General features: G+C 37.1%; 1 protein-coding gene across 1 annotated transcript in view; it reads left to right on the top strand.

The window, feature by feature from the left end:
- Positions 1-2,609: 2,609 nt before the first annotated feature.
- Positions 2,610-20,651, top strand: part of FRY (FRY microtubule binding protein) — a 196,528-nt gene continuing 178,486 nt past the window's right edge. Inside the window, exon 1 of the mRNA XM_054517889.1 lies at positions 2,610-2,786. The gene's annotated coding sequence lies outside the window, so the exon portion shown is untranslated. The remainder of the gene's footprint in view (positions 2,787-20,651) is intronic.

Raw genomic sequence — 20,651 nt, 5'->3', positions numbered from 1 at the left:
GTGTGCACAAAGTACCATGCTGCCTGAGGGCCAACAGAGGGTGCTGGAGTGATGTGGCTCTTACCATCGCTCTTTTTTGTTGTTTCTGGAGAACAAGGCACATTTTTACAAACCTCTTAGTTGGCATGTCTTACTGTACAGCTATGAAGTTAGTGCATTTTTTGTACCTTTAGTATCATAATTTTGATACTTCTAAAGATTATTACATGTTATGAAGATTATTTCAGGAATACACGTTTAGCAATATTTACAAGAGCAATGTGTACCTACTTAGAGCATTTCAAAATTTTCTTTACTACTAAAAAAGACACAAATAAAAATTCTCCTTTTTCAGAAGAAAAAGTTGGGCACAGTGGAAGTATCAATTATTTCTGTGACTTGTGTACATATGTTATTGTATATATATTATTTAATGAGGCTGATGGAGCAAACCACAGATCTGTGAAAGTCATGGTTTGGTGTAAATAATACCTGGGTAGAAATAGCATACTTACAATGGAATTGTTCAAGGAGAACGAATAAAAAGTTAGTTAGCATATGACAAATCATTGTGCAACACTTCACAGTTGAATGAATTATTTCCATACTATACTTTATTTCAGATTCCTCATTTTTGTCCTTGTTCAGGATCTGGTTTTCCTCAGTTTGTAGAGGAGACTGTGCCCTTTGCACACTGGACTAAAAAGGTGGTGTGTCTGCAAAGGATTGCAATGTTTCGCTTGAGACTGCTTGTTTCAGGTTGTCCCTGTTCTTTGAAGTAATGTCCATGAAAGTCAGTAATTACACTGTGTCTGGTATGGAAAGCTCTTTCTCCTTCTTCTCCAGACCATCCTCCTCTCCCAGAGCACAGGATAATGGCTTCAGGTTACCAGAGACTGAAAAGTGTATTTTGTGACAGGGATATACAAAAGTAGGTGATTGCTTCTAACATGCAGTCTCTCCTTACTGCACAGGTGTGATGGATGATGCCTAAATCTGCTCTCTTTACTGACAATGACAACCTAAAGTATTCCATGTCATTGGGACTTCCTTTTATGATTTTAAAACTTGATAACCTATTTTTGTCCAAAATTCTTGTATGTCTCTGACAGCATCTCCCAGGAGATGAAAATAGGGTGGTTTCAGTAACCTGTCAGATCTATTGTCTGTCATTTCTTACATTACAAAACCAAAATGCATCTAAACAATAGAGCCTTATCTTTAATATGCATTTGGAGTATAACTTAGAAAAAAATACTCAAATCTGCACAAATTTTGAAGGAGCAGGTCTATGACCGCCGTGTCTCTCTGAATTATTTTACTCAGATGCCACAGTCAGATACTCTTAACGTTCAGGAAACCTGATAAACATGCCAGAAGAGAATTATTCAGACTTACAGTAGTGCTACTTTAAGTGTGGACAGAGGTATTATTGTATTTTTATAGACATCAGCTGCAAAGGGCTATGCAGAAGGATAAAGGCACCAAACAGAGAAATCAGGATGTCTAACCCATTTAATGATGCATGCTGAAGTGGCAAGGGTGGTTCCTGTTGTCAGGTGAAGGGGTGGGGAGAGGAGACAGGTTGTAAAACACCCCCTTATGAGATAGACGACAACTCATTATCATTTGTTACTATCAGCTCAGTAGATCATTTAATTACATGCTCTGTCAAACATTTCATGGGGCCGAACAAGTCGAGGGGGAGATGGACTGTCCTATTTGCTGCCATGGATCTGGAGTATGCAGGTGGAGATACACTGTTCAAAAGGCTGCCCTGACAGCACTGTGGCTCTCCAGAGAAGTGTGTCTCTGTCCTTGGAGGTATTCAGTGCTTTGGTTGGACAAGGCCTTGTGTAGTTGCACTTCATGTTCAAGTTAGCAAACAAGGTGTCTTACTCATGTCACAGATGTACATAGCATCATCGTTTCTTGAGCTCCCAGAGAATATTCAAACTGCTTTCACAGTAACAAGATTCAACTTGGACTTGGCAATTCCGCCTCTGGGCATACCCATCATGGGATAGTGCTCTCCCTCCCAAGTGTGGTATCTGCATCTGCTGCCAGTGGTTTTGCAGGTGGTAGTCTCAACATCAGAGCCTTTTGGCAGCCAGATGCCTGTATTTGCACCAAACAGGAATATGTTTCCTGTTGTAATAGGGACCTTGCAGCAGGACCAAATAGACCAAAGTGCATTCCTACTTCCAGCCCTTTTTTTTTTTCCATAGGCACCATTCTGTTTGCTTCTGCGTAAGGAATTACAGCATAACTCAGTTTTTGCTGTTGCTTATAGCTTCTGACCAAAAATCTTCAAAAAGAAAGGTCTAGTTTCAAGTCTAGTTTATTGTTCATATATTCAGTGTAATGACAAGTTGTAATTTAAAAAATGCATGACATTTGTATATAAATTTTTCTCACTTGTTTTATGTCTCTATCCAAGAACATGAATCCTGGCAAGAAAGCATGCAATAGTTCTTTTAATGGCATCTGTTATGAAATGTTTGATAGATAAATACAAATTTAACATCATGTTTTAAGACATCGATTTGTTTTATATCTTTGGTTTAATCTGGGAGCAGTAATATTTCACACTATCCAGGTGACTGAGGGTTGGCTTTTATTTTTCCTAGGTAGTTGTGATGGCTCTCAAAGCAAAACAGTGATCTCCAGGAAGCAATCAAGGTAGCATCCAGACTGCTTGCAGTTAACCCATCTCTGCCTGAAACAGAAAACTATTTATGAAGATTACATTGCAGAATTAAAGCATTAAGAAAGATCACTGCTGGAAACTGTTGCTTCAGGGAAAGGTAAGACTTTGCATTAATTATGTAGTCATAATGGATTTACATGAGATTTTTCTGGTAAGACTGATAATAAATTCTAGGTATTAATGCATTTCTTTATTGAATAGGTTTGGCAACTATTCTAACATTTTTAGTAAATAGTTAAAAGTCTTTTGCATAGGTATGAAGAATATCAAACACGTAGATTGATATTTGGAAGCTCATGTATATGTGGCTCTTACCAAAAAAGATTGTGAGCATAAATTTAAATATTTGGCAATGACAAGTTTTGGGTTCTTATGACCTGACTTTAAAAATGAATTACAAAGCTATATTAAGACTATCACATGTGACATGAGACTCTGCATACTTTATTACAGATATTTGTAGAATCTTTGTCTTAACGTTGTTGAAAAGTGGCAAGCCATCACCAGGAGCTAAAGAAACTTGTGGCTTTTAACAAATCTGATACAGTGCAAGTGTTTAGTTAAAGCCTTCCTGGGGCTGAAATTCCTTATAACAAAGAGTTGTCTATATTTGTATATAATTTTTCTCACTTGTTTTATGTCTCTATATTTGGTTTTGTTAATGCTGATACGTTGCTGGAAAACAGATGAACAAGCATTTTGCACATGTACTAGTTAAAGGATATTAAATAGCTGCAATTGCTGCCATGCATTTATATACCAAGGAGCCAGGGGAAAAATATACAGCAACATGAGTACATCAGTGTCCTCTTGAACAAAACAAAGCCTTTCTTTTCCCACTAGAAAGAAGGTTGTATTAGTTTTAAATGACTGCTAGGCTGTATTTAGTCCTTCTGTCATAGATCTTGGAGACAATTAATTTTGCTGTGTAGTCGGCTATAAGCCACATCAGGTGACATTGTTAGCAGAATTTCTCCTGGAGTGCTAGCTTCTATAGTGCTCCCAGTTCTACTCCAATGGGGGCGGTGAAATATTTTCTTTTGCTTTTAAAGAGCAGTACTGTAAAGACTCTTGACAGGGTCACAGCCTTTTCAATGATGTAGTTATGTTATTTTCTTTGTTGATTGCTTAAATACAGGTATTTCTGTTTCAGCTTTCCTAGATTTATGGATTATGGTTTTCAGTGCATTGGGACAATTATTATAAAGCCATTTATTATTCGGTGCTTATTTTATTTTGATGTAGTGTGGTTTTTATCCAAGACAGTGCAAATCAAAACAAGTAAAAGGATGCATTTATGCTGTAGAGCACAGAGATCTGTAAATGTGTGATATGTGTTCTGGACCTTTATGATCACTGCAAAGATAGTTATTTTCATTGCCTAGAGATAAGTTGTTCTGTACATTTGTGATGTGTATCTTACAGCTGACATGAAAAGGGCTCCATTTGGCCAAGACTGTAAGTTTGCTTTGGCTAGAGGTGGGGCTGGGGACACATCTTCCCAGCAGCATGTCCAGTTTCAACCTGGTGCATCGTTGGAACAATAGGAAAATCCCATGACAGTCTCTGAAGGGTGTAAGGGAGATATCTACCTCTTGTAGAGCAGTGCAGCCCCAGGAGTGCAGAGCACAATCCCCAGTGCTCCAGGCACAAGATTGAACACGTATCATTGCACCACGTGAGCCAGGAGGGAAGGAGTGCCTGGTGACTCTGGTCTGGAAAAGTACAGCTCTTGGAATAACAGGCTGGTAAGCTGGGAAATGCAGGAGCTGTTTCCTAGACTACCTTGCAACTGTAATTCTAAGACCTCCAGGTTTAAACAAGCTCAGAAAATATTAGATCTGACCACTTCAGGATTAGTTTACCTGTTCTACTATCCCTCAAAGAACTGGTTATACTTATGTATCTCCTTCATGAAGCAGTTTGAGAAGAAACCCCTGTCTCAGCAGTTAAGCTAATGGCTTCTGGGTGGAAATGGTATCTCATGGCAGCAGGCTTCCCACTTCAATGAATACAAATTTGGCATATTAGCAGGTGTCTTGTAAGTGTCCTTGAACTCAGAGAAGGAACTATGTGAATATGCAAACCTATTTGTGGGCTTTTATTTTCTAAAGGGAAATGAGACCAAATGACATAACAAGCTGTTGTGAAATTTCTTCTACAGTTTAGCAAAACTCCCAGGGAACTGAGGAGCTGGTTTAGTACCATTTAACTAGGGCAGTGTTATTTTTTTAATCACACTGGTTGCGTGTCAGAAAAATTAGCAGTACTGAAGTCTGATGAATGTGTGACCTATTATCTTCCCATAGATCTCTCAGGTTTTGGAGGATGACAGTGCTGGCCTCAACAAGAGAGTGGTAGGGAGAAGGGAGATAATATCTGTTGCTACTCATAAATACAACTGCCTTATTTTCCCTTATTTATTTTAATACTTCACTGTAAATTTATGCTATTTGTTTTATTTGCTCTAATGATATTTTAATAGTATATGTGTTGAGCTGTAAATTGAACTCAATTAGCTCTGTGCCTTTGGTTTTTAGAAGTAACAAATGAAAACTGTGCATTTATACCCAGCAAGGCATGTGACAAGCTATCTGGCAGTAATCTAGGAATGCAATTAATCATGTTTAATTATGCACTTTGTTTGCTAGGCTAGAGTTTTAAAATTTTGCAAGGTAGAGACCTCACAGGGCTTAAAACTTCAACCATTTTATTTTTTTTTACTACTTTGGCTTCATTTATCAGAGTTTTAAAAATTCCATAATTTCTTGACTCAATTATTTGTGAAGCCTGTGTTACCTAGGAAGGTCCTGATTTTTACTTAACTTCTGATAGCTAGCATCAGTTTACCGAGTGAAAGAAAAGTGCAGATCCCAGCAGCTGTAGGTTCAGGAAGTTGTTCTCCATTTTGATTTCCCCTCTTGGAAGGCCTGGCCCTGTGGAAGATCCAATTCTCTAACTGCCTAAATGATGTACATATATACATGGGTTATAATACTTCACAAACTGGAGGATGTGATATTTAAACAGGTCTGAATGATACAAGAAAATAAATTAGACTTAAGTGCCCAAGAATTGAGATGGAACACAAACATAGCAGTAGTTAAAAAAATAAGCAAGAGAAAAAGCCCCAGAGAATGAAGAGGCTAAAAATAGACTTGTTTTGTTATTTCTAGGCATTCCTGCTGGTTGCATAGAAATCACTGAACTTAAAAGGTCGTGCTACTAATGCTCAGTACCTCTCAAGCATTCATTTTAATCTAGTGCAGAGATCCAAATGAAGACTGACACTTGGAATTTGAGGGAGGCAATATAATTTTTTCCTAATTAGATATATCAGTGTTCTAGCTTGATATCTCTTCTGGGAAACATATCAGCATCATGCAACATGTTGAAGCCAACAGTATTGATACTGACCTCAATCAGGTGATATTTTACAACTGATAAGCATTATTTAATATTGCCTAAGAGTGGATTTTGGTTTTCCTTTCATGTTACGGAACTGTTAATAGTTCAGGAAAGGAGTTTGTCAATATTAATTCCAGAAGAATTCTTAAGAATCTCTATAGCTATAAGATGTGTGCGTGCTTAAGTAATTTGGTTTTTGCTTTAGCTTTCTGGTTCCTTAAAATTGGGAGTGGGTGGAGAATAAATAAAAGAAAATATTTTTCTTAAGAGTGTGTCTAGCATCAAAGATATCACAAATAGGCAGCAATTCTTATTGTAACAGCAAATACTAAAAAAAAAAATCCTCATTAGATGAACTACAAAATCACAGACAGTATGCTGTTATTTCCTAAGTAAATATTTTACCAAATAGGTTTTTGATACAAGGAACAAGATGTACAAGGAACAGCATGTGATACATATCCAGTACAACATTTTAAACACATTTTAAACATCCTGGCTTTTCCCTTGGTTATATTTAGATAAAGCTTAAATGGTTCCACTCAATGTTGTTTTGCTTTGATTAAAACAGACAACATTTTACCCATGTAGGTGGCTTATTTGGGGGCCTTTTTAAGTGTAAGCAATTTTTTCTTATACATATAGTAGAATAAGAAAAAAGGTTTTATCCTCCATTTCCCCCTACAGAGAGATGAGCTAAAAAGTCCAAAGGTACAGATATACTACTTTTTCTTTCAGTGCTGATGTGCTATTTTGGAATATGTGCTGACCTACTTTCTGTGTTTCCAGAAAGCAAGCTGAAAAATTTTCGCTTAGGCTGCAGACTTGGATATATTTTCCAGTGTATTTTTGTACATACTTTCACACAGATATGCACACACACACATTGATAATGTGGGGGTTGATGTTCAATAGTAAATCACGATTGCCAATTTTGGTACAATTTCAAACTACTAGCAGCAGAAATTTGCTGCTAGACACCTTCCTTAAAAGGATTTGACAGGAGAATATTTTCAACCTAGTGGTGCCATTATTTAGAGTTACATCATAAGATAGAAAGTTTTCAGTTTCCAATTTCAAATAATTTTGATGCCTAAACAGAATAATCCAAAATTGCAGTGAAAAATGCTGTAAGAATCTCATATTCTATTTTTTTACAGTTTCTTCAGCATTGTCTTAGACACTGGAAGATAAAATCCCTTTGAATTGTTTACTTTCATTCCATGCATCTCTTTATATGGCATTCTGACCATCAAAGAAAGTTCTGCTCATTAGTTTGCCATTCGCAATTAAAATAATGATACATAAAGCTTTGGAATTGTATGAACAAATTAGGAGAAAGCAAGTCATGAGAGAGGAACCCCTGCTCCATCCTCTGCTTAGGGCAGAAAAAATTTATCAGTCTTGGCAAGTCTGTGATTCTGTGCTCACTTCTGAGCTTTCCCCAGCAGAGAGTAGCTCTGTTGGTGGAAGAAAATTCTTTTTTAGTGTATTGTCCTTCACTCACATTTACTCTAGTGTAGAAGGTCTTGGTGTGGCATTCCTCTCATCTAACCTGTGTGAGAATTCAAAGGGTAAGCATCTGTAAGTCTCAGTAAAAGGCTGCAGTTAAGGAGGAAAGACAATTTCCACTCTCCTCAGGCAGAGGAGACGAATTCTACCTTGCAGAGGTGCATCCCTGTCTCTCTGTTGACTACAGATGGGGTTTACACTTTGGCAACTTGATCTTTGAATATGTGCAGCTAGGTGGGGGAAATGCAGTCTCCTTTCTTTGTATATACCACAGTATCCTGATGTTCTGCAAGGAAAGGCAAAGCAGTGTAAAAGAGGCCTCAGAATATCATGAGTGGTAGCTCTGAATCTTCTGTGACTGACAGGCATCTTACTTCTCTGAAAGTATTATGGCCTCCTTAAGCTAGCTGTGGATATGTTGTATGTTTCTAAGACATTTTAATTGCTACTTCTCTTCTTTAAATTTACCTTGTATACCTTAAAGACTATATACAGTAGTTTTAAAAAACCTATATTTCAAATCTTCACTTATAGTTGATAATTGAGATTTTTGGCTCTGTAGGAGAGTTAAGAATTCTACAGTTTCATAGCTTTTTCATACTGTTTTTAAGCATTTGGATGATGTAAAATTTTCACTTGGTAAGTATCCTCAGCAGATCTACTATTTTTCAGGGGGTCTAAAATTGGTGAGATATTAGTTAATAATCAAGTTAGATCAGTATTACAGCCCGATAGTCATATGTGAATTGCCCAGTGAAGTGCTCATGGTAGAACAAAACATATTCTTAATGCTGTTTCATGGCAGGTAACTGGGCATAGATAGGTTGCAAATACAAAACTGTTCAGGGTAGCAACTTGAAGGAAAATTAAGGGGCAATTTAGGAAGCTTCTTCAGCTTAGCTGCTGTGATGCTACAATATGGTGCTACCAAAATACTGTATCCAGTGCCTTAATATTTTGACTTAACAAAGAGGTATAAATAAGGAAAACAGTTAAAAAGAGAGGCCTGTGCAATTTTTGAAGGTCTGGAGAGGGGGAAAAAAAAAGGAAAAACATATATTGTGAGGCTTCAAGAGGTCAGTTGTGTAAATTTATAGAACAGAATTTTGCCCAATGAGTTAATCATCATCTACAAATTCTTGTATTTTAAAAACCCATCTTAAAGCAAGGAATTTCTCAGCCTTATCAATAAAGGCACCTGAATGTTGAAGCTGAACTAGCTTCATAAAAACCCAGTTTTTCTCAAAAGAAGGAAATATCAACATTGAAATAGATGAGTTGAAGCATCTTCTCCCATAGAAGGAGGAATAATCCTATGATTGTAGGACAGGCACTCCCAAAAGCTAACTTTACCCTTGCCACTATTCAGTATATTTAGTGGAGACGCAAAGGTTATTCCCAGCCCTAAATCAATGGCTCTATCCGTGGACTGCAAAACAGGTATAGAAGAATAGCCTCTCAGACTGAAACTAGGCTTTGTGATTTAATTCATATGAGTCCCCAGAACCTTCCAAAAGCCTGTCCTTAGGTAGCAGGAAAAGCTCTGCAGCCTTCTGCAAGCAGTTGGTCAGACCCTGGTTTACACTGATCTCTTGGTTTTTGTGTGCCTGTGCTGTATTCTTCCCCATGAAGGATGTGTCCTGCTTGTTAGACTAGAGAAACATATCTGGAAATCTCATTTCTGCTGAAATGTGATCTGAACTTCACCCATTTCTCCATGTGCTTCCAATCTGTGTAGGAACCAAGGGAATCTCAGGTTATTTAGATGCCCTTATTATTTTTCACCCTCCCCAAAATTATTTCTTACATTCGTGCACTATGTTAAAAGAGCTTTTGCACTAATACTTGCTCTTTGGAGTCCAGACTTGGAAATACAGCACCCAAATAATTCTCTCCACCTAAGAAAGATAGAAATTTTATGATCAGCAGTGCAAAGTGCCATGTCTGGCCCTTGCTCTGGTACTTTTTCACTTCCATACCTGTGATATGTTCTCAATGCAGAGTCACTTAGCTAAATTCATAGTGCTAACATGACAGTAGTGCTTAACTATAGAAAGGTAAGGGTAGTGATTCGTAACACAAACTGATTTGAAGGATTTACTTTACTGATACATGTTTCCCTAAAAGAATTAGTTTCTACAGTATTAGGACTTTTTATTGGATGTTTGCAAATTGCAGAAGGCTTCAAGAATGTGTTTGCCTGTTCTAGAGACTGGTAATGACTGGACTTCCCAGAGATAAGCCAAATCATGGTGTTCTATGCTATCAAAGACATCAGTTCTTCAATTTCCTCTTGAAACTAATCCAAAATGTCAGGAAATTATTGTTTATTCAAACTATATGCTTGAGTATCTTTGAATCTGAATTAATTTCAGGATTTTCCTCCTGAGTCTGAAAGCCCTTAGTTAATTAGCCTACAGTCCAGCTGAAAAATTGCTCCGTGATATTTGGCCACCCATCTTTATTTCAGGGTTATAAAGCCTTGAGCTGAACTTGGAAGAAGCATGAAGGTGGTGGTGTTTCATGCATCTACTTGGACTGTGGAATGGATTACTGGAAAAATTCAGTGGGAGTCTCACTAAATTTTGGGAGTGTTTCAGAGTTTATCTCTCTTGGCAAGCTTTTTTTGTCTCTAACTAAGCTCTTAATTAACTTTAGGTGAAATAAATTCCCTGTTTCTGGAACTCTGTATAAAGATAATGGTAGAAGACATTAAGGAGTGAAGGGTGTTTCTTTTCTTGACAGACTTGATACTTGTGTGGATTAAATGTTCACAGTCAGTGGGCAAACTGAGTTTTGAGTTGTCTCAAAATTCATACTTGCTGCAGGGAGTGTCTGACTTGAACTAGGTTATTACACGTTTCATTTTACACTAATGCTGTTTTTTTCTCAGTTGTTCTCATTCATGTTACTACTCAAAAAGGGTTGTGCTGTATTAGTTTAAAATTTAACAGTTGCACAGCTGACATTCAGAAAATTAAATCTCCTTTTCTGTTGTGTTGTTGCAAGAGCAATCTTTGTGTCTGATGTCCATGATGTGCAATAGTGTGTGTCTCTGTGTATTTGGTGTTTATCTGGAGAGCCTTGGGCCACTGCAGCACCTTGAGCAACACAGCCCCTAAGGGAGCATCTGCTCAGCATATGATCTCTCTTATCATTTTGACTGTATTTAGGGGGCTTGCGAAGGGGACACAACTACCCTCTTCTGCTAATACTGTTTTGAATGCATTCACTGTTATTCTTGGCAAATTAGTCTAAATTGTATTTATCTCAGGCCTGTACAGAGTCACAAATAATCCCATCCAAATTTTAAAAGGTTTTTCTGTTTTTATTAATTGAAACTGTGTCCACTGGGTCTTAATATGAATGTTAATGGAGAAATTGAATAATCAATATACCTATGTAAGGTTTTACTATACATGTTAAATATCTATATATATATATCTATCTATATATATAGATATAAAATGCACGGGCACACTGCCTTAAATCTAGCATTGTCCTACAGGCTATATAAATTGAGTCATATTTATGGGTAATAGAATATAATCTTTTTCTAGTCCTGTCTAGGAATAATATTTCAGGCATTGTTTGGAAGCCATCTTATCATGCAGCTGATTCTTCAAGAAGTCAGAGGAAAATAATCAGTAAAATTGGGAATTTTAATGTCATTGTTTAAAATGGTGATGCTCTTCAACTAGTTAGGTTCTCAAACATCTCTAGCAAACAGGGATGGATGAAAGAATACCTGAAAATATCTCTGACTTCAAGTAAATCTGTACAGCATTTCTTATTCTTCTTTTCATGTTTTGTGGATTTTTCTCTCTTTTTCAGTCTTTAAGCCCTTGGAATTTTTCACTCACCATGCAGCTTGCTTTAGGGGTCAGGCCCTGCTTGTGCTTGCCAAGCAGTGCTCGCTGTTGCTCTGTGGCAGCACTGTGTGTGTCAGTTACTTGCCGTTGGCCACTGCTTCCTGTGGTTTGCAGACCCTGAGTTTCCTCACATCCTTCCCATTCCCCTGTCCTTCTCACATGCTGGTTGTCATTTTTTGTCTCTAAGTATGGCGGGTGTGTGGGGAGGGGGGTTGTGAAATTTGCGTGTACTATTCAGGTAGCCGTTCCTTTCCTTCCTTTTTCTCTTTCCTTCTGTGACATTGTAGGAGAAGTTCCAGTTTGCTTCTAAATCCACATTTATGAACTTAGAGATAATTTTCCCTCAGCCATTCTCATTTTGCCCAGGCAATGATTTGTTTATTACAGCTTGGAGAAGGAAAAGGGGAGAATAGAGGCATGCAGAGAGAGGGAGTAAGATGGTGCACAAAAAAATGCTTATATTATAACTGACATATCCTATTGTATTGCAGTGTTAGGTGCAGTAAGAGGTCTGCATTAATACTGTTTAAATGCAAAATAAGTATTTATAAGAAAAGTATTTAAGTTTAATATTGTACAATTGAACAAGGACAAATGTTCAGCAGTGGGATTTTTGTTTCTGTAACTGGAGGTTTTAAAGATCATTTACACATCCTGCTTTATGATGCTGTAGCAGTGTCACAGAGATTCTTGTATAGTGCTGACTCCAGTAGCAAAAGTTGAAACTCAGTTTGGAGTTGTGCATCAGTCAGACATTTAGAGTTGTTCGGGATGTGTTCTGGTGTTTCTAGAGCTCTGGCCTTAGGTGGAGTGCCTTCATTTTAATACTGCTTGCTCTTGCACTTGAGATGGTGATCCTCTCTAAGAAGCACTTTCAAGTTCCATACGTGATTTTTTTTCCTCTATATCTGTAACATTTTTTTTTTACAGAAACTGAAATGCTGTTATAATCTCAACACATATGTGCTAACAAAATTTATTTCATGTAGAATACTGAACACTCAGAAGTGGTTTTAAATAGAAAATTGTCTCTGAAATCTCTAACCTTCATATGTATAGTTTGCTCATAGCATTCACTTTCAACATAGAAGGCAAGAGGAAAACCATCTGCCACGTTTATTTTATACCCCATACTGGATAAAATTCCCTCAGAGCCTCAGGTCTTTCTCTTACCACTGTACCCAGAGTATAGGCTTAATGTCCCAGGTTTCAATGGAATAATACCAAGCATGATTTTGTGATTGCAAGTGTTACCGTTGTGCGGACTCTGGCAAGTTCCACCTTCAGCCTTTGATCTTTGGAAGACGTTCAGCCGCTGCCAGTTGGGCAAAGCCATGTGTGCTGACAGCTCTGAAGCCATCTGCAAGGAGCCCTGTCAGCTAGCTGGGTGCTTGTGCTGTGCCTCTTCACTCTACCCTGCCAGAAAATGCCTCTTTCCTGGGTTTGGAGAAGGATCGATTTTTGAGTCCTCATGAAAATAAGGCTGCAACAGCCATCGTGTACTGGGAACGTCAGTGTGAAGTGAAATTATTACAAATGGACATTTGGCTATGAATTGTTCTGCCTATGAAATGCTGTGATTTAAATCAGGTTTCTGTTTGTACACCTAGTAGATCCAACAGTAAAAGAGTAATAGTATCTTAAGAATCAGATTACAGCTTTAACTATATATTTTTTTTGTTGTTAGCAGGCAAGAATATGACTTCAAATTAAAGGTGCTTATTTCTTTCAGCTGAAGGACAAAGCATTTGAAATACTCGGCCAAATCTCTTATCAATATTCATCTATTCAAACCAACATTCCAGCATAGAAAGCAACTCTGTAATAGCTCTCTTCTTTTATTCATGTTTTATCTGTTAGTATTTGATAATTTGAAGAATCATCTGGGCTGAAAGCCTACTTCTCTTTTCTGTGACTATAATTCAATATTAAGTTATCTACCACAAGTTAAAACCATAAATATAGTGTGTGATATGAACATCTAATACTCTTATTTAGCTTCTCGAAGGTCAGGTGTAGCCTGGCAACTGAGTCCTATTAGCACAATTCCATGAGCCGGTGTTTGCTACAGGGTAGAAATTAATGTGAACCTAAAGTGATGTCTTTGCTTTCTTTAAGATTGTGATCACAATCAGCATTAATTTGCTGACCTTTTCCTCTTATACTCACTTCTGAAAAATGATGCTTGACTGAAGAGAGATTTTTTGGATGCTAAGGCTGTACCTAGTCCAGACTGTGCTTCTAACAGCATTAAGCCGGAAGAAATAGGTTAATTAAAGCAGGGAACTTGTCAGATGTTCACATCCTATGGATTAAGACAATCAGGATATTCCAAAAATTAAACAAATACTTTTTTGAGCAACAGTTGGAGGATTTGAACAGCTGTGTATTTTCCTCATTCCTTATTTTTTATACCCTTTTTTCTCTTCCTTTGTTGTTTAGCTTTTCTATTTGAAATGCAAGACAAAAAAAGTTAGAGACTCCATGGCACAGATAACTTGAGATCTGTGACTGTTCTGCTGTGTACAGGGTGTGACACCTGGATAATAAGTACTTATGGGGAATAAAAGAACAGGATTGGTTTGCTAAATTGGTGTGTGCTTTTTAACAGTCTCCTCGGCAAGCAGGAACTCAGGAATATTCAACTTGATTTGTAACAACTTCATTTCTATAAATGTCTGACACCTGTAAAATGCACTCATTAATTACATAGCCTAAGCATTGTCTTTATAACCTTATTTTTGCAAATATTTTAAAGGGTAACACTTAAAATTTTCTAACCTGGCACAGTCACTAAAAGAAACAATTCATATATCCCTATCCTGGATGCTTACTCTTGTCTTTTTGTCCTTTGTGGCAGCATGACTACAAATAAATAAATAAATAAATAAATGGCAATAAACAAATAAACAAATAAGCAAAAGCCATAGTTTGCTGTGCAACATCACAAAATGGGTGCTAATGCAACAAGGGGGAAAGCTCCATGGGCCACAGGCAAGAAGGATGAGGTTTGGTTGATTAAACTGAGCTGGTTTAAAATGTTAGAAAAGCTCAAATTTTCCCTTCATGCCTTTGCAGTTCCGCCAACACATATGGCTTAGAGGCCTCGTCCTCCCGTGAGGTACCATTGTGTCCTGGTGTGTGTGGCATGGTGGGAAGGACCATGGATCCATGTACACTGATACAGAAGTTACATTACCAAACCAGACAGGAACTCATTGCAGAGTTGGTTTTCCTTTTCCATAATACAGATTTTCTGAGCCAGCCTGCATGAGGCAACACACTGAGAACACTTTTTAGAAAAACGTTTTCTTGCTTTTGCTGTTGATAAGCCAAATATTTCCTCAGCTGAAAAGGGGAATGGCAGCTCTAATGCAGTCATAATAACAACTGGCTCACTGCACAGGAAATATAACAGGATTTGCTGCTGTATTATTTTTAAAAAGCTAATGATAATTTCCCCAGTGAGAATTTTTTAAATTATGTTTTGGACCACGCTGATTTTGTAGCTTCCAATCTGTATTTCTGCAGTACAGGGTACCATCGAAACTGAAATCAAACATCAGTTACCTTCAGCACTTACTTACCAAACTTCAGTCAAAATAATTAGTAAGAGAAACTGCAGACCCTACAAGTGGGTAATTTGCTGGAGGCAAGGGGTAAGATGTTCTGATTTAGCCTTTGACTGTAATGGATAAACCAAATAGTTTATATATATTATTATATACTGACCTTTTAAAATCATAAAAAAGTACTGAAATACACCAAACCTACCAGAGAAATCTGAGGCTTTATAAACCTTTGCCAACCTGAAAATGTAGCCAAATTATGATTCCTGGTATTTGTTTTTCGTAATTTGAGCACTTTCATGATTCAGTTCTGAATGTAACACAGTGATTACTTTCTTGTAGTAATCTCTTCTGAAGGATCTTGTATATTTATCCTTTGACAGGACATGTAATAGAGTTAAACTACTAAAGTGACACTTAGGCATCTCGTTCTTAACAACTTTTAGACATCACTAGAATTCTCAGTTTCTGTTTTACCACTGCATATTCTTTTGCTTTACCTGCTCAGGATTTTCAGTTTTTGGAACAAGTGTTTGCCTTTTTTGATTTTCAGTTCTGAATGCATTTTCAAGAATGTGTTCTAGAGTAGATCCTATAAAAGGCAATTTGAAAGCCCCTCTGGATTAAACTTTTCATAGATTCTGGTGTACTCTGACTTGATCAGGGGTTTGTACCCTTGACAGATTTTCCCCATCTGAAAGAGTATGACCACTACACAAATTTGAGTGTTGCAGCAGCAATTTCTGTTGGAAATGTTCCACTTGGCATGAATATTCATTGGGCTGGAGAAAGTGAGATTGTGTGGTGCAGCAATTGTATCACTCAGTCAGAATATGGGACACTCACTTTCAAGTCACTCTTCTAATGAATATTTAATTATTTTTTAAGCTGGAAAAGTTCTGAGCTGTTTTCATATCTTGCAACCTAGAGCTTAGATCACTTGCTGAAGATATCGAAATTTTATTTAAAGCTTCCTTCAAATTTCCCTTTATAGCTCCTCAAAAGTTAATTCCTGCATTTTTTATTTCTCAGTCTTCACACCTGCTTCAAGTATATTTATTTGCTCACATTTAAGCATTTTCTGTTGTTTTGAAAAGCATTTGATGAATTTACATTGGTTAAGTTGGACTATTAGGAATGGACTAAATATTTTTATGCTGTTCAGCCAAAGCTGAAAAAAGAAATGGAGTTGTAAGAGAAGGTGAAGCAAGAAAAATTTCTTGGACGTATTTTTTAATTAACTGGGAAAAACAGGATGAGATATGGTTTGAAGGACATAAATTAAGTATTTTGGTCTCTAATGATGAAAACCAGTGTGTAGAGAAATTTTTAAAATGTAACTGAGCAACTTAGACACACAATTCCCTTTGGTTATAACCTAATTCTCACCACCTAACCTCTTTTGGAATCCAGTGTAATTTTCAAAAGCTTATTTCCACATGTAAAAAGAGCTCCCATGATCCCTAGAATACTCAGCAAGATCAGAAATAGTCCGTTGACTATCTACATTTAATGTTCATTTGGTTTAAATGATCTGTCTGTTCTGAATACAGATTTCTGAGTCCAACGTATTTAAGATTGGATCTTTCCATTCATAATTTCAACTTTCAGCCCAATGCAATTTACTTCCCAGAGGAACAAGACAGAATCTAGCAGATTATTTGCACCCTCAATAAAAGTCTTTTAAAAGCTACACACTTTATATATATATGTATATATATATATATGTGAAATTTCCACTCTTCCCTTCCAAAAACATGTAGATGAACCATTTACTTTTTTCAGTCATAAAATTACAAAAGGTTGTAATGAACTTCACACAAAAGCTGTGTTTGGAGCCGCCGACCTTGTGATCATTACACCAATCTTATAGTGTAGGCTATCTTTAGGAAAGTAATTAAAGCATTTTTGGTATAATTGTTTTTAAAAAATTAAAGAAATCAAGTTCTACTTCAGTTCTTAAAATCACTTTTCTTTAGGTATCCACAGTTGAAACATTATTTGAATGTTTCCCTTTTGAATTACCATTCTGCTTATTCACTTTGCCATATTAAATGCTGTTTTTTAACAACAAAATGCATATAGTCCGAAGATTTGTTTGTTTTAATTTACCAATTAATTTTGCCTCATTTATGGTGGAATTTAATAAGAAAATTAGCAGGTGAATAGAAGATGTTTCAATTTGTCTTCTCTGAATATTTGAGAAAGGAAGATCACATCCTTGGGGGGCTCAAAAGATTTCATTGGATTAGCTGGAACAAAACAAGAAAAGTACCTGGAGTTTTATTTAAATGGAGAAATTACAGACCATCTCTGTCATACATGTATTTAAATGTCTTATTTTTACTAGTCAGCAGTTACACAGAGAGAGAAATTAGTCACACTATCACATCTTTGATTTCTTCAGTAGGAAATAACATTATTGCTTGTTGAGGAAAGAAACCCCAAACTGACAGTTGTGGCCATAAAAGCCCTTTGTGATTTGGATTGTTCATCAACTTTCAAAATGGAAGTTTGTGAAATGACAGGACTAAAAACCCAAACATACTGTTTGGGTAGTGCTTTTCACCTGACAGGTCCCTAGGCTGGCATCTAGAGTTTGATGGTTTGTTTGGGTGTTGTTTTGTCATTGTTTGTTTGTTTTGTGTGTATTATTTTTGTTTGTTTGTGGGTTGAGGTTTTGGGTATGGGTTTGTTTGTTTGTTTTTCTCTCACACTGTTTTCTTTTCATAAGGTTAAGCAGCACCTGTTTAACTTGCCAAGTTAATGAACTATTAATGAACTGACCTGAGGAATACTGTGGGTATAATATAAACCATACTAGCCCTAGACAGTGCCTCACATTAAATTGTATTTTCCACTTTGTAGAGATTGTGCTGCTGAGCTCAGGTTTTCTGAACTTCTTAATTACCTCAAAAGTTTCAAACGAATTATTTCAGCCTGCCTCCTCCCTGCGCTGTTTCACTGCTGCAAGGAGGGGCGATGCAGTAACACTACACCTGTCCCAGCATACGCCTCTCAACCTGCTCAACTTCCCCAACGGGTGAGTTGAGCATGAGAACATCTGAGATTGCTGGCTCTGTAACCGCTGGCCCCGACACTTCTGGGCGTGCGGGCTGCCTTCGCGCTGCGGCGGCGTTAACGCTCCATCATGGCACTGGATGACAGCAGCTTGTGCTCCAGGACTAAGAGTAAACTTAATCCCCATCAGACTCGTTATAAATCAACAAGACGGAGAAGCCTGCCGCCAGACATCCTGCTAGAAAATGATTTTAAAGGAAAGTTTCAAAAAAATATTAGGAATATAGACCCTATACACCCAAGGCGCTCTAAGAAAAGACCTTCCATATTTTCAGGTAGGAAATGCTATTTCAGTAGTATGTTAGTGCAGTGTCTTTTAACCTTTTTGGTAACTGAAGCATTCAGCACTGCATTACAGTCAGAGCTTATTCTGTTTTAAAACCTAAGACAGTTTTCATGGATAGATTTAATCAAGTGCCATTTATGTTAAATTATGTCAGCTATTAGAGTTTAAATGATGGAACCAAAAAGACAGCCTTCATGTTTTTGATTGCATGTTGCTTGCTTGAGGGATTTTTTTTAATACTTAGCATTTAAAGAAAGCCAGTTGTTTTTCCAGAGCTTTAAACTGCATTTTGCTTAACCGCACTTACAAGTAATACAGAGAACAGCTGCAATGTAAGAATCTCTCTTGCTGCTCTAATGCTGTATGTCATTGCTATTCTCTAGGAGAATGGTTTGGAGAGTTCTTCAGTCTAGCAGATTTTTTGTGTCTGTAGCCAGAAATAAACATCACTAAATAATCAAATGCATACTTTAAATTCCTGGTTTGAATTGGAGCCTGTAATGTCAGGAGTTAATAATTTAGTTTAACTCCCTAGTTGTTAAGAAGTAGGAAGAAGGTGTGAGTGGATTTCAGTCAAGCTAATGGCAAGCTGGAATATTTTGTTGTGTTGTGCTTTTAAATAATTTTAAATGTACCTAAAAATAGGCAGCAGATTATTATGAGGACAAAGGATTTGTTGGAAAACAATCAGGTCATCTTTATGAGGAGCACTTAAAAGGTTCTGGGGGGGAAAATCAATACCAGCTCATCCCCGCTGAAACTGAGAACGTTTTTCTGTGAGGCGATCAGAGGAAATGAAAACCTCTGTAGAAACAAAACTTATTTAAATTTAAGTGTCTCCCTTTCCTCATGAAAATCAGGGTTTCACATTTCTGGGGGAATTAGTACATTCATACAGGTCTTTGAAGAGTTGTGAAGTATATAAAATTATTTAAATATTCATATTATATTCCTTATGATAGCTAAGCTTACACAGATACCTTTTCAACAGCTGAAACACCAGTGATGGAGTGGGAGTACAATGTCAAAAGACAACACAGGGCAGCATTGTTTGTGTGGGATTTAGATCCTCTATTGAACCTTAGTTAAGGTAGTTGAAGTATTTCAACACCTCAGGAAATAAAGCTTTTTTCCTCTTTCCTATTCTACTTCTCCAGCTTGAAAAAATACAAAAAAGTCTTAGCCGATCTCAAGTCAGATGACTCAGACATGCCCAAGTGCCTGAACTGTCTCTTCCTAAGGTGTGATGTGGTCTGTTGGTAAATCTCAAATCACATTCTTTTGGATAGATAGACCCTCTGTATCTTACCTGACTTTGTATCTTATCTTTATCTCAGTTGCCACTTTTTTATCTTTTACTTACCTTTTCTGCTTCTTAATTACTCTGTGTTTGTGGGTTTTTTTCTCCTCTAATTTTTCAGGGTTTTTTCCTGTGCATCAACATTTTTGCTAGGGAAAAAACATAGTAAATATGTTTTCGGCCTTGTGTTTGGTCTTCAAACCCATACTCTGTTATGCTTACCCAGATTTCACCTTTATTCTGTGATTTTTTTTAATGCAGTTCTTTCTCTCAGATCTTTTTCCACCCTCCCAAATGACCACATTAGCAGTAGTACTCCATTCTTTGTGCTGTGTCAGGCATGAGCACTTCAGTGCTGTTTGTGTGTCTGGTACACTGCCATTATGCTTATGAAATCCACTGCAGATATGTTACTGTACACTCAAGGGCACTTAACTCAAAGGTAATGCAAATTGATTCCTATAAGCAACTGATGGAGCATGATGGAAAGATGGGTGTAGCCTTTCATTTGGTAGGTCAGCAGTATACATGGGAGAAGCTTTACTTGATTTGCTTTTGGAAACAGGTTAACAAAGTACACTTGAAGTCCTCTAGACCATTGTCTTTCATGCTGTAAATGTAGGTTAGAGTGGAAAAAGAGAATAGAATATATAATATAATAGAATCAGGAAATGATCTGGGTTGGAAGGGGCTTCTAAAATCCATGTAGTACAGCCACCCTATGGTGAGCAATGAGATGTTCCACTATTATCAGGTTGCTCAAGGCCCTGTCCAACCTTGGATGGATAGATAGATGGATAGATAGATAGATAGATAGATAATAAATGTAAATATAAATAAATATACAGGCTTGCTTGGCAGTCTTTTGGATGAATGAAGAATTTGAAGAATGTGGTAATTCCTACTTCCATGTTTCATCCTAATCACCTATTAA

Source organism: Molothrus ater, chromosome 2, assembly GCF_012460135.2.
Source record: "Molothrus ater isolate BHLD 08-10-18 breed brown headed cowbird chromosome 2, BPBGC_Mater_1.1, whole genome shotgun sequence".
NCBI classification, from domain to species: domain Eukaryota; kingdom Metazoa; phylum Chordata; class Aves; order Passeriformes; family Icteridae; genus Molothrus; species Molothrus ater.
Note: the sequence above shows the minus strand (reverse complement) of the source record. Positions and strands in the feature narration are given on the sequence as shown.